At 44.9% G+C, this 15,480-nt stretch overlaps 1 long non-coding RNA gene across 1 annotated transcript; it reads right to left on the bottom strand.

Moving 5' to 3' along the window:
• Positions 1–3,610: 3,610 nt before the first annotated feature.
• On the bottom strand, positions 3,611–15,154 carry LOC128119829 (uncharacterized). Its single transcript, XR_008221687.1, has 2 exons — positions 14,968–15,154; positions 3,611–4,248 (listed from the first exon to the last, which is right to left on the bottom strand). It is a non-coding gene; the product is annotated as an uncharacterized LOC128119829 (long non-coding RNA).
• Between the last annotated feature and the right edge of the window lie 326 nt (positions 15,155–15,480).

The following is a 15,480-nucleotide window of genomic DNA, read 5'->3' as shown; positions in this document are numbered from 1 at the left end:
AACCCATTTCTATTAATCTACATTCTGCCATGTGGTGTTAACTCTCTTTCATCTTGCACCCCTCTTTCTCCTCCGTGACTCGGTGGACTCCTCTGACTCTGTCCCCCTTCCCAGCATTCTCTCTGTCCTGAGAATCCTGCCTAGCCATCGGCCAATTTTTTTTTTTATTAACAGTGAGAACAACACAAATTTACAGTGTGCAAAAATTGTTCCACAGGAGGTTCGGGAGTGAGGAGAGGATAAGGGAGGAAAGAACTCAGTCTGGTGATTTTCAGGGAGACCAACAATGTCTGTTCCTGGAGAAATCAAACCATGTGCTTCTGGGAAGGAATCTTGGCTGGTTTGTTCCAGTATCTGGCACATAGCAAATGTTTGTTAAATGTAGCGTGTTGCCCAAGATGAAGTGTCATGGTGGGGTGACACTAGCCGTTGTCACATCCATTTAGAGGTTCTTCCATTGGAGCGTTGGTCCGATCCCCTGAGGAAGGCTCGAGGAAATGGAACCTGGGATTATTTCCTAGTTTTCTACTTCCCGTGGGCTGGAATGAAGGTGAGAGTCGTGACTTTGGATGACATTGCCGTATCCAGTGGAGGATCACATGACTCACTGCTGTAGCCACTTGGGAATCACGTGACTCGTTGTTGAGAAGCTGATGAAAATTCAAGCCCAGGCCTCCCCTCCATGCTTCCTTCAGCACAGAGCTGGCTCAAGGCTGAAGAGGGAAGCATGGCGGAAGGCAGGGTTGTCAAATGGTCCACAAGTCTTCCTTGGGGTGCGGCCCCTCCCGTTGTCCCCTGAGAATGAGCGTTCCTGACGACCTTCTAGAGGAGTGGTTCTCAACCTTCCTAACACTGAGTGTTGTGGAGACCCCCAGCCATAAAATTATTTTTGTTGCCACTTCATCACTGTGATTTTGCTACTGTTATAAATTGTAATGTAAATATCTGACATGCAGGATGGTCTTAGGTGACCCCGTGAAAGGTCCTTTGACCCCCCAAAGGGGCCTGGACCCACAGGTTGAGAACCAGTGTCGTAGGCACTCCTATGTTCTTCCTTCACTTGGAGGGTCAGCTGCACAGGAGGAAGCACCCCCCACCCTGGAGTCATGTCAAGATGGACTCTTGCCTTACTGGCTGTGGGTTCTTGACCAGCTCAGCAAACCAAAATAAAAAATTTTAAAAGTCACTGGGAACCAGCAGAAACTATGTGGAGGTCAGCATTCGGTGGATAGGCAAGAGCTCACCGGTGACAAAAATTCGTAGAGTGTAAGACTGGTACGTTAACAAACTGCAACCACCACCACCTTCACTACCAGCCCCCACCCCAACCATTCACTCACCGTCACCATCACCTCCATCACCATTATCACCACTACTGCCACCAAACTGCTACCTTTACCACCACCACCACCACCATCATTACCACCACCACCACCATCACTACCTTTACTACCAACCTGTGGTGGTATTGTGTTCTGAAATATTGTGCACCCTAATAAACTTATCTGGGGTCAGAGACAGAACAGCCCCACACACATACATACTGCGGTGCTTTGAATAGAAATGGCCCCCATAGACTCATGTGTTTGAAGCTTGGCCCTTAGGTGTAGTGGGCAGCCATTCCAGCTTTGATCTGGAAGTTCCAACCCCCATTGAGACTTCGGCAACTGTCACACCTACAAGGCGGGGCCAAGGGAGGCACCTGGAGACCCGAGATCTGGATGGGCGAGGCTCTCTCTGTTCCGGGACCCTGGACGGTGGAGGTGGACCGAGCAGAGCTCCAGAGAACACTGCTGGACTGCGATACACCTTCCCCAGACCCTGTGACCTACATATCCCTTAATTTGTAAGTTACGCCATTAAATAAATCTCCTTTTAACTATGTGGAGTGGCCTTAATAATTTCACCAATATCTGGCGCCCCCCACCCCGACCGTCCACTCACCATCACCATCACCTCCACCACCATTATCACCATTACTGCCACCAAACTGCTACCTTTACCGCCACCACCACCACCATCATTACCACCACCACCACCACCACCACCATCACTACCTTTTCTACCAACCTGTGGTGGTATTGTGTTCTGAAATATTGTGCACCCTAATAAACTTACCTGGGGTCAGAGACAGAACAGCCACTAGATACAGAGGCCAGAAAATGGTGGCACGCACGCCTTTAATCCTAGCATTCCAGAGGCAGAAATCCCTCTGGATCCTCTGGAACTGGAGATACAGATAGTATGCTCAAGCTAGGTCTACTGTGGCAGTCTCCTTCTGCCTGTGGATCAAGATGTAGACCTCTCAGCTCCTTCTCCAGCACAAGGTCTGACTGCATGCTGCCTTGCTTCCTGCCATGACGATAACGACCTAAACCTTTGAAACTGGAAGCCAGCCCCAATTCACTGTTTTCCTTTATGAGTTGGCTGTGGTCATGGTGTCTCTTCACAGCAATGAAACTCTAAGACACATACCTATATGCACATACATCCCCTGTAGATGTGTATACATGCAAACATCTCTATATAGGTGTATGTATGAGACAAAACTATAAAAGTAAGCAATAAATTGAGACAAATATATGCAGCAAATGACTTGTGAATATCCTTATCATATAATTGAAAACATCAGTTAAGTAAAATCAAAAGAATTATAAAACCGTGTTTCCAAGTTGACAATAAAACTTTTTCTTGTATAACATGGCTGCACATTGGGGTTATTTTGGGAGGCTTAGAATTCACTCTTAGTGAAGGGCTCTAGCAGGCCTGGGCATGGCAAACATGGCGGTGGCCAGTCTTACCCTCTCTCCTTCCCTCTCCCTTGCTAAATAAACCGTTAGACTACATTCCTAAAGCTAGCCACCAAGGTCTATTCCCTTATTTGGCCACCGACTCATTCCTGAGGCTGGTCACCAATATCCAACTGTCAAAACATCAAGGTCCAGTAATCAAAATTCATTGTTTTGACTAACCTAATTGAAATACCCAATCAGAACTTACCAACAAGTCCTCGCTCATTCTAACACAGACCTGCCCCGTTTCCCTCTCTTAAAATCAACAGCTGTGGCACCATTTGCTGCTGTTTCTGCCCGATTCAGATTCAGCCGTCTTGTCTCTTTTCCTTGCTTAATAAAGGATGTCTTTGTGTCTGGAAAATGGTGTTTGGGTGTGGTCTGGGCCTCATCCGGAGTCCAGAGGGGAGCATCCTGAGGTACACGGGTTCCTTCACATAGAGATTCTGATAACTGGTAAGGGGTGTGGCTTGGGCATTGAGTTTTCTGGAGCCCTGCAGGCATATTAGTTTGGACAGGCTACTATAAAAGAAATAAATCACCAGGTTGTTTAAATAGTAGAAATTATTTTTCTCCTACCTCTAGCTAGGAATTCTAAAACCAAAGTGCCGGCAGGGCTGGTTCTTCATGAGGTTCCCTCTTCTCCATCTTGCAGATGGCTGCTTCTCGTGGGCTTTTCCGTGTGTCTTCAGGGAGAGATCTCTGGAATCTTTTACAAAGACACCGGGCCTGTTGGGTTAGGGCCCTGGGTTTCTGACTTGAATTAACTCTCCAAAGGCCCCGTCTCCTAAGAAATCAACTTGGGGCTTAGGGCTTCAGCACTGGAATCTGGGGAGGATAGAACTCATTTTTTTTTTTTTCCATCAGGTTTTTCCAAAGTAGAGCTGAGGTTGCAGAGCACTGGTCTAGGAACAGAAAGCAAAGGATTTTTGTTATTTTGTGAGTAATTTCTCAGAGTCCGATACCAGTCTTTATTCCCTGTCACTGAGAAAGTGCTTTCCTGAGATTTCACAGAGGGCAAGCTTGGAGGGCGACCGAGGACCCTTATAAGAGATCTGCGATCAAGATTTGAGCCCTTGCCTTTTGAGATTCCAAAGTGGGCTGGGTTGGTGCTGGTAAAGGTCACCAATAGGAAAAGGTCATAAAAAGCATCTTGAGGAGACAAGGGAGAGTTTGGAAAATCGAGACCGTAGTAGAGCAGCGATTATAAAAATAGCAACCGCTTCTCCCAGGCCTCTTCCACTCACTGTGATTCTGTTGATCTGCTTCACTGTGTTTGGCCCATGAGTGGATGATTAACATAAGGTGTGCACGGACTTGGAGAGCAAGAACATCAGTTCTGTAGTGGACGGAAGGTGGGAGACTGGCAGGACACGGACACATGTGCATCCTTCTTCCGGCTAGTGTGTGAACTCCTGCAGGGCAACAGCTCTGCTTGGCTCCATTGTTCAACCTTCTGTGAAGATATTAAAAAATGGGGTCGGCCGGGCGGTGGTGGCGCACGCCTTTAATCCCAGCACTCGGGAGGCAGAGCCAGGCGGATCTCTGTGAGTTCGAGGCCAGCCTGGGCTACCAAGTGAGTTCCAGGACAGGCGCAAAGCTACACAGAGAAACCCTGTCTCGAAAAACCAAAAAAAAAAAAAAAAAAAAAAAAAAAAATGGGGCCAATTATCAGCTCACAACACTCTCTGCAGCCGAGGCTCAGTCTGCACTGCTTGTGTCTTTGGTTCCACATCATTCTGAGCGACACTTCACTGAAAAGTAGGCAAGTCTTTACACCCAAGTACCTTCCGTGTGCTGAGAGAGAAAGCTAAGAGGTGCCTTGGCTATGGTGTCAGCCCCGAGATCTCTGGAGCAATGGAGGCCGAGGCTGCTGGCATCGGCTCCGGAAGATGGAATTTCATCCAAGTTTCAACAACACTTGAAGTTCTTGCATGCTCTCAGTGAGTCTGAACTGACTTCGCTTCAGATGTGGTGAGAAACTGAAGTGGAAACTCTTACATCAAAACAGTTCATTTGGTGGGGGGACTATTTGGAAAAATCCTATTTTTTTTTTTTTTTTAAGGAACAAAGAAAAGTTGATGAAAGGATGCGAGGTTGTAATGACCAGAGTCCCCACAGCCTCCCTGCCCTCCTCCCTTCTTCCTCCCTAAATGGAGAAAAGAAATAAAGACAGAGCCATGTCTTGAATATTATAAGCCTGGCAGGCTGGAGTTTCAGCTAGGATAGCATGTAGTTGTAATACTTTTTAATTACCGTTGTATAATTATAAATAGGAAAGAAATTAAAAGATGAAGATGTGGTCTGTAATGAAATTACCATAAGTACCATGGCCAACTTGAAAGTCGTCATGAAAATCTGTAATACAACAACGTGAATGGGAGGTTAGCTTCTCCCCAAAGTAGAAATTAAAATGTTGTGGATTCGTGGTCCCCCTTGTTAGGTTGGCATTTCCTCCTCAGGACACAAAAGCACTGTTTGTCATGCAGACAGAAACAGACTTTTCTGGAGTCAGAGTCCTGCTTGGCAACTCTCCCCTTCCCCAAGTATCTGGCCAAGCTGACAAAAGGACCCAGGTTCCGGAGCCAAATGGTGAAAGCGTCAAAAGAAATGTGTCCAGTTGCCTTTTGGCGACTTCTCCTTGAAGTCAACATGCGCTCTGATTGTGTGGATTGAGTTTATCTTGAAGCCTGTAGACCCCCATTCTACTTCTAACTGAACTCCTCCATTTTTGTGATTAACCAACTCGGATCGTAACTGCAAACTGTTACATGGGTCCTGAGCTCCACAACCTAAGCCAGTAGATTTGAATGCTTAGGTAGGTGATATCACCTCCCCATGCCCTTTTCACACAGGTTAGCTCTCGCTTGTTGGAGGAGATCGACATCACGAGGTTTCACTTCCTCCCTACAGCTTCACACTAGTAAGACATACTGGAAATCTGAAGTCTTGATCAGCTGTGAGGTCACAGGGCTGGGCTGGCTCACTGAGCTTTGCAGACGGTTCTTTGAACACCGGTGAACACATGCCCTGCTGATAGTGAATCATGCCCCCTTTTTGTATGTAAAATAGACTTTTTATTTTTTCTTAGCTAAGAGCAATTATGTTGTCATCATTAGCTTATAGGCCTTTGTACAGTTAATTAACAGGTGTGTACACATTCACACACACACACACACACATTTGCTTCCACTAAGAACACATTGTTACATTGTGAGGGCTACCTGGGACTACAGATAGTAAACTCAAGAACAGTAAAGGAAGTTAGAGGATTCCAGATAGAGGAAAGCATTGAGAGAAATGGGAAGACCTAAGAAAGTGTTGCATTTGAGAGTCTTTATTTAATGATGTGGAGACCCATTGAATAGGTCCTAGCAGGAAGGTGATGAAAGTTAAATATATCCCCAAATATGGGGAGAAACTGAAAGGTGAGTAAGTGGGAAGCTGGTTACTACTTGCCTTGTGGACTGAGTGGGGGCAAGCAGAAGAATAAAAAATAAACTTAAAAAATATCTTCCTAGAAGGAAAAGTGGGAAAAATCAGAAGTAGCAAAAAGAAATAATACTCATTAAAAAAAATCCAGTAGAGATATTAGGTAATGAGTCAAAGTGTGAATTGAAGAATTCAATGGAAAGTTTGAACAGCAGGTTGTCGATCTTGGATGAGCTAGTCAGTAAGCTGGATGTCTCAAGCCCTTAGGCATAACTAAGGGTTGATAAGGGGAAGAACTAGGTAAAAAAAAAAGTTGAAATATGGGATATATAAATAGATCCTTGATATCATGGGAGTCTCAGAATAAGAAAGAATTGATAGTGAAGAAGATTCAAGATTTTGTGGCAAACAATCAAGAAACATAGATAATTAGACTCCAAGGGTTTCTAGAATGCCATTTCAGTGGAGATAAGAAATCAACAAATAGACACCATACAGGTAAATTTAAAACCTCAAAAGAAAAATGATTCCTGAGAGGACAAATGATGTTGAGTGGAGCAAAGATAACTTATCACACTACTCAGAAACAGCACCCAGTGCTAGGATTCAGGGCAGTCAGACGCCCACAGCGCAAGAACAATGCTCCTGGGGTTTTATACCCAGATCAATTACCACTGAACCACAAGGGGCAAAAAGATGATCGTCTTTTTTGTGTACAGAGCTGAAGAATGATTATATAAAAATATGCTTAAAATGCTATTGGAGGGCAAACAGCATTCCAGGAGAACCGTAGCAACATGAGATGTGTACTAGTCAGTGTCCACCTTGGAAATCAGAAACCATTTTTGGTCATTCAGCCTTAAGAGACTTGATACAGGGAGATGTATACAGGGATTGTAAAGATGTTTGGAGCAGCAGACGTGAGAGCAGTCCACCCAGATGTAGGGAGCTGCTAGGACAGATGTCTGGATCCTGTGCATCTTTGCTGCAGTCACTGATGATGACATCGAGCTTAGGATGCCGGGACCCTATGACTCCTGTTATCCATGCCATCAGAAAAATGGGGCTGATCCATAAGCAGGGGCCACCAGTGCGGCTGTGACTTAGGCACTGGCATCCACGTTCTAATAAAGTTCTTCTCATAAGGGGAAACCTGTCCTTGATTGGCAGGTAGAGAGAGGGCGGGGCTATTTTTGGCGGCTACCATGCCCTTTTACAGATATGTTGCCAAATGAAGATTTGGTCTCAGAAAGTGAGGTGATTCCAATAGACTAGCAAAGTGAATTCCTGCCTCAATAACAGAAAAGAGGAAGGGAGAGTCAAGGCATATCTCTTGCAAGCTAGAGCAAAGAGGTATGAATGTGGTGTAGGCACATAGAGTTGTGTGTACATGGATGTGCATGTGTGGAGGCCAGAAGTCAATGTTGTATGCTGTTCTCCATGGTTCTCCACCTCCAAACTAAATATTATTTATTTATTTATTTATTTATTTATTTATTTATTTATTTATCTATCTATCTATCTATCTATCTATCTATTTATTTATTTTCAAATGCACATGTGGAAGTCAGAGGACAAATTGTGGGCATTGGTGCTCTCCTGCAATGTGGGTCGTGGGGATTGAACTCAGGTTGTCAGGCTTGGTGGCCAGCACCTTTACCCACTGAGCCGTTTTGATTTTGCAGATCTTTACCTTGTTTTTATTGAAGGGTCTCTCAGTGAACCCGCATCTCACTAACTATGCGAGGCTGGCTCACTAATGAGCTGCATGCGTCCTGTTTCTTTCTCACCCCCCCCCCACTCCAGTGCATTGTTTACAGACACACAGTGTACTCAGCTGCGGGAGCAAGGGGTTTGAATTCAGGTCCTCATGCTTACACAGAAGGCCCTTTATCAAATGAGCACCTCGTCAGCTCCACTAAATTATAACTTTTAAAGATATAATAGCTTAAACGAGTGGTTTCCCAACAGATATGTCTAAAACTTGAAGTTTGTGAATTGTCATAGGCTTTCTTTTTTTGGGGGGGGGGGCACCAACTAGCTCCCAAATCATGACATGGAGACTTGTTATTAGTTTTGAATGCTCAGCCTTAGCTTAGGCTTGTTTCTTGCTAGCTCTTCTAACTTAACTTGTTTCTTTTCATCTACATTTTGCCTTGGGCTTTTTAGCTTTCTTTTTTTCTGTATGTCTTGCTTTCCTGCTTCTCATGTCTGTCTGTCTGGTGGCTGTGTGGCTTCTGGCCCTGGGGGTGTCCCTTTCTTTCTCCCTCATTCCTCCTCCTTCTCTCTCAAGCCTATATCTCTCCTCCTACTTATTCCCTCTGCCCACCAGCCCCGCCTATCCCTCTCCTGCCTGGCTATTGGCTGTTCATCTTTTTATCAGACCAATCAGGTGCCTTAGGCAGGCAAGTTGAAACAAATGCAATATGTTGTTGCATAATTAAACAAATACAGCACAAATGTAACACATCCTTACATTGTTAAACAAATGCAGCATAGACAAATGTAACATACCTTTACACAGTTAAAGTAATATTCCATAACAGTGAATGCATCTTTTTTTTTTTAAAGATCTTTGCAAATGTAATTAAGTGAAGATCACAGGTAATATCATTCTGGGTGGCCTAGGAGAAGTTTTCTTGTAAGAGGCACATGACAGAGAGGATGGCCACATGAACTATAGGCAGGGTAGGAGTGATACAGCACCTGTTTGAGGAAGACCTGGAGCCACCAGAAAGTGAAAGAGGTGAGGGACAGAATCTCCTGTAGGGCCTCTAAAGGAAGCATCACTATTTTAACTACTATTTATTATTATTATTATTATTATTATTATTATTATTATTAATTATTGTCTTAGGGTTTCTATTGCTGTGAAGAGACACCATGACCACAGCAACTCTTATAAAGGAAAACATTTCATTGGGACTGGCTTACAGTTCAGAGGTTCAGTCCATTATCATCATGGCAGGACATGGCAGTGTGCAGGCAGACATGGTGCTAGACAAGGAGCTGAGAGTTCTACATCCCAATCCGCAGGCAGCAGAAAGAGACTGTGTGCTACACTTGGTGTAGCTTGAGCATAGGAGACCTCAAAGCCTGTTCCCACAGTGACATATTCCCCCAACAAGGCCACACCTCCTAATAGTACCACTCCCTATGGGCCAAGCATTCAAACACATGAATCTATAGGGGCCATACCTATTCAAACCACCACAATTATTATTATTATTATAGCATATGTATCATTAACTTTTTTGTTGTGAAAACATCCCTGAAAGAAGCAACTTGTTTTGTTTTTTGGTTCAAAAGACTACAGGCCATCACGGTGGGGGAGGTACAGTAGAGGGGGGCTTGTGGGAGTGTGAGCAGCTCTTAAACCTGTCAACTGCCAGGAAGCAGAGGGTATTAGGGCTGTAACCCATAAGGCTTATCTCTAGACACCCACTGCCTCTGAGTGGGTCCCACCTCCTAAAGGTCCAGCAGCTTCCAAAAATAGTACCCCCAGTAGCATTCAAATTCTTGATCCATTTGAACCACAAGAGCACACAAAATAATGGGCTTCATTATCATGTCTTCATACAACCGTGTCATTGTGTTTTTCTCTCCATTTCCCTCTGTGTTCCTTGTCACCCACACTGGCATCTTAGTTTGGGGCTTTTGCCCTCCAGAGCAAAACCTGTCTAAAAGTATAGATTGGCACACATTAGTATGGGTGATTGTGGCGAAGGCAGGCTATAGAAGTGGTCCAGATGAGCACAGGAGCACATTCAACATAGCAAAATAAATACGAGTCTCACACAAACCCATCTGCCATACCTGAGGTATATGACTGACTCATGCAGTTGAGGTCTGAAAGATATGGACCTTCCTGTTTCAACTTACTACTCCCTTCGAGTTCTGGGAGGATAATATAATCTCCATCTTTACCAGCTGAGGTTGCACTTTTAAAGAATTATCTGTCTATAAAATTTAACTTTTTTCCTGATCATTGCTTTATTATCACAATTTTGTAATTGGTTGAATGATCCATATTACATAATGTATATTAGCAAACATTAATAACAAACTGCAATTATATATTATATAGTTAATATTAGCTATAAATCTATACTTTTAACTCTTGCTTAACTTTTTAGTTTAAGGTGTTTTTTTAATCTATGTAAGTCTGGGGTATTTGTGTAGTCGAGTATGTCACAGAATATTCTTATTTTTTTACTTGTGCTACAAAGCAACGTGCAGGCAATGTGCTTTCTACATACATTTACGTATTTGCGTAGACACCATCTGTCAGTCACAACGAGTGTTGCTGTGGGGAAAGATGAGGTTCACTTTGAATGGAAATCTGCCCGAGCAATATTTCTGCGACAAGCGTTGGCCCTGAGGAGCTGCTGGCATCATTGGTACAAACACCCTGAGTTGCATTTCATTCCTTTCTCGTGCTTTCGTCAGGAAATGCTCTTGAGAAATGCTCGTGAGGTTGCCTAGCCTTGGCAGTCCCAGGGAAAGGAGAGCTGTGGCTTGCAGTCTTCAGCCCCAGCTTCAGACAGGATTCGAGTGTGGGTTCCCTAGGACAGAGACCTTCCTCGGTTTGCCCTTGTTTCCTGCAATTTCTGCTTTGGCCTCCATGCTCTCCTCTGACAACTTCCTGATGGTTTCTGAATTAGCTTCCAGGGGCTGCCGCAACAAGTAACCGAATTAGCTTCCAGTTCTTGCCACATTAGCGGCGGAAACAAAGCTAATCAATCCTGTTACTCTTCTGGAGGTCAGCACGGACGTGACGGATGGGTTTCACTGGGTGAATGTTAACATTTCCTCAGGGCTGGTTCTTCCTGGAGATTCCAAGAGGACAATCTGTCCTCTTGCCCCTTTTCCGGCTGCTGGCAACTGCTCGTTGCTTGTCTTGGGACTCTGCTTTTCTATCCTCAAAGTGCATCGCTCCAGTGTCTGCTTCCCTTACCACGACTCCTCCAGGGACTGCGACTTCCGGCCCCCCATCGTAACCTTGCAGCAACACCAGGCTCACCCAGAGAGTCCAGAGCTTACCTTCTACTTTTGATCATATTTGCAAAGTCCCTTTTGCTGTACAGGGGAACACTGCAAGTTCCGGGAACGCGGATGTGGGTGGATTTGGTGGCCCATTATTCAGCTCGCCACAGGTCCTAACCACAGCAAGGAATACATTTTGATGAGGCCTAGGTTTACTTTTTTTTTTTTCAATAATTATTCTCTTGCTATGCCCAGCAAACCACAGTCTTTCTTAAGGACTTGTCATGCTGGCCCACATAGTCCTTTCTTGGGTTCTTTTTTTCCCCCTCCCCCATGAAGTCCACAATTGACTAGCCTTGGCAGTCTCCAGCCCTAGCCGGTTACAAGGGGTGGGGGTTGGGGGGTGCCTTCCTATTAACAGCCGAAGGGGGAAGTGTATTTCCTGTGGACTGACTCTCAGAGTCACAATGATGTGTTATGGGTAACACATCCCTGGGTGTAGGCAAACCTGTTATCCAGCCCACGTTCTTCCCACACACTGCTGGACACATTATAATTATAGTATTATTGATGGCTGGTTGCTCTCCCTTGAGGATAGTGGCCATAGCTGACTATTCTGCTGTGTGTCAGCCTCCTCTTACGTTATTCTCCTCAAGCCCTACCTTTTCCTGAAGACCAAATTCTGACAACTTACAATCAAATTGTGAATGCCCTGTTAGGCAATATCTTTAAACAAGTTTAAGTCTGTTTTTTTTTTTTTTTTTTAATTTTGTAGATTTTTTTTTGAAGGTTAAAGTCAGCCCCCCTGGGGTTTACAGAAATTAGAGACAGTAATAGTCTATCTTGGTACTCTCACATAGCTTCTCTGTTAGGGTCTGTCCCTACTCTATATCAGTTATTTATTGCCAGGAAATAAATTTGCTGTAACTCTAACAGCTTAAAATAGAAAACTTTGTTTCATTGCCCCTGTGGATGAGGAATCTACGTGTGTGCAGTGGTTTAGCCCAATGTCCCCGATTTGTCACCTTTTACAAACCCGTAACCAAGATGTTACCCAGGGTGGGGATCATCCCACTGCTCAGCCAGAGGGGGAGCTGCTCCAGGCTCACCCTCAGGTCTGTTAGGAGACACCCTCACAGGCTGTGACCTGTGAGCTTCTGCATAGGACTCTTCACAATATAACAGCAGCCTGTTTTCCCCAGAGTGAGGGAGGGGAAGAATAGAGGGAGACCCACACCAACAGAGAGAGAGAGAGAGAGAGAGAGAGAGAGAGAGAGAGAGAGAGAGAGAGAGAGAGAGGGTTAGGTTTTCTTTTCTTTTCTTTCTTTTTTTAAATAAAGTTGACATAACCAGGAGTCATCTGAGAGGAGGGAAACTCAATTGAGAAAATCCCTCCATAGGCAAGCCTGTAGGAATTTTCTTGATTACTGATTGATGTGGAAGGGCCCAGCCCACAGTGATTGGTGCTATCCCTGGGCAGGTGGGCCTGAGTAGTATAAGAAAATAATCTGAGCAAACCATGAGGAGCAAGCCAGCATGCAGCCTTCACCCACGGCTTCTGCTTCAGTTCCTGCATCCAGGGACCTGCCTTGAGTTCCTTCCCTGACTTCCTTCAGTGATGGGGGAGGGGGCGTGACCTGAGAGTTGTAAGTGAAATAAACCCTCTCCTCCCCAGGTGGCTTTTGGTCATTGTGTTTTATCACGGCAATGGAAGCCCTAACTAAGACACAGAGGGAATATGATATTTTTATAACCCAATCTTGGAAATGACACCCATCACCCTGTCTATTCCATCTGTTAGAATCTAGACACTAAATTCAGCCCAGACTCAAGAGCTGGTGATGGTAGCTTACATGGGGAATAAATACTAGGGGAGGGGATCATTGGAGACAATCTTCAAAGCTGCCTGGATCACCTTGAGAAGAAGTTAGCAACCAAACCAGCACCCAAACATATAACCAAACAAACCAATTCATTATTAACCCAACCCGACCAATCCAACAAGCCAACCAATCAAACTAGTCTAATCAAGAACTAAACCAGTCTAACCAAGAACTAAACCAAACCAACCAACCAACCAAAACTAACCAATCACCTAGACCGAACCAACCAATGGGACCAACCAACCAATCAATCAATAAGCTAATTGAGCCAACCAAAGCAAGCAACCTACCAAATCAACTAGACCAAACCAATCCAGCCAACCAACCACCTACCAAACCAATTAACCAACCAATAAACTAAACCAAATCAACCAATCAACTAAATTATTCCAACAACAACAACAACAACAACAAACCCACTTAAACCCACTAACTAAGCCAGTTCAACCTTCCAACTGAGCCAAGGAGAACTCATCTCCATGCTAACACTTTTCCAGATTCCAAATTTCATCTTTCTGAACAACTTATCTGCTGTCTATTTCTAAAATCCTCATAATTTTTTAAAAAGTATTTTGTCTAGACTTTTCAGGCATCATGAGTATGTAAGTGGCTGGACAGAAATAGAGGTATTTGAAAGACACACTTTGTTGCTCAAACTATTGAAGCAATGGACCCCCAAAGAAATGGGAATTTCCCTATGTACCTCAGGCTGGAGAAGAAAGAGGTTCCAAGCTTGAGATTCCACACAGCTCTAACAACTTGTTAGAACACCTTATGGGATGGGACTGAAGCCCAGAAGACGGGTCAGTGGTCGGTAAGACCACACTTTGACCAGAACTGCTTAGATGTGCATATTCCTGACTATTGGTTGTAGTATTAAGGCCACTCCATGTAGTTAAAAGGGAGGTTTATTTTGTGGGGTAACTTAGAAGTAAAGGGATAGGTTACAGGGTCCGGGAAAGGTGAAGCGCAGTCCAGCGGTGTTCTCTGGAGAACTCTGCTCAATCTACCTCCAGCATCCAGGATCCAGGAACCAAGAGAGTTGGCACATCCGGATCTTAAGGGCTCCTGTCTTGGCCCTGCCTTGTAGGCGTGACAGTTACCAAAGCCTCAATGGGGGTATTACTTCTAGGTCAAAGCTGGAACAGCTACCCACGGAACAGCTACCCACTACACCTGACCCTCTATTTAATTTTGGACATCACTTCAGGACCCAGAATGGGGACTTTGGGTGAGGGTTCTCTGGATCCCTTTTCCAAACGTGACTTCATTGAGTAATCTCCCATTTCTGCTTTCCTCTTTTTTTTTTTTTTTTTTTTTTTTTTTGGTTTTTTGAGACAGGGTTTCTCTGTGTAGCTTTGTGCCTTTCCTGGAACTCACTCGGTAGACCAGGGTGGCCTCAAACTCACAGAGATACGCCTGCCTCTGCCTCCTGAGTGCTGGGATTAAAGGCGTGCGCCACCACCGCCCGGCTTTCCTCTTTTAATTTAGCTCTTTTAATTGGCTTACTGGGGATGCACAGCTGGAACTGACCTAGCCCAGGTTCTCACCTCCGACTTCGATAACTATAGGCAGATTTGGCACCTAAGAAGCAGAACTGTTTATGCTAAGTGTGTTGTTTGAAAATCCATTAGAATGGGTGAGAGGTGGATGAAAACACTCCTGATTCATTGATTCAGAGCAACTTAATTGTGCTTCTGTAAAGGAACGTAAGGATTCTAAAGCTCACCCTTTCCCATACCTACACCCCAAGCTAAAAGGAAATAGACAATAAAGCTTGGTGGATCAAGCTTAGATTCTGGATCTTCCAGGCACTAACAGAATGCTCCTATGCCTAGTTCCCTTGCCCGAGAAAATCAGGCAATGATCCATACCTCTCTGGGAGGTGCTGGCGTTGACTCAAACGGCATGTATGTAAAATGGCTCCAGTACACCGCATTGCATGTGGGAGGCCTACCATAGACCCTAGCGCCTTTCTCCATCCTTTTCCTCCATCATCTAGTTGACCAGAAAGTATATAGCGCCGACATATTTGGACATTTGCTAGACAATTACCCAGAGCATCCCAGCATGCCCGCAGAGAAAACAGCCAGGGGAGAATGGTTTCTTTGTGTGGAGAGTGTTGGTGTGTGCAGGCCTGGCTCTCTGCCTGGACTCAAGGGTCAGTGGGGCTGCCGCCACGGCAGTGTTAGCCAGGGAAATCAGCTCCTAGCCCTCCTGGCACCTACCCGCTGGACTTGGGTAAACATAATGACAGGCTTGAAAAAGAGAAGAGGAAAAGCAAGCAAGATCCTCATTCCCCATGTAAACAGGATGTCCGCGCTGAATGGCAGCATGGAGATGTTTATAGTCTCTTCAGGGGACAATTGGCAAAAGGCCTCTGGGAG

This window comes from Peromyscus californicus, unplaced genomic scaffold (genome assembly GCF_007827085.1).
Source record: "Peromyscus californicus insignis strain IS unplaced genomic scaffold, ASM782708v3 Scaffold_24__1_contigs__length_46423439, whole genome shotgun sequence".
NCBI lineage: Eukaryota > Metazoa > Chordata > Mammalia > Rodentia > Cricetidae > Peromyscus > Peromyscus californicus.
The sequence above is the reverse complement of the archived record's forward strand: the minus strand, read 5'-3'. Positions and strand labels throughout refer to the sequence as shown.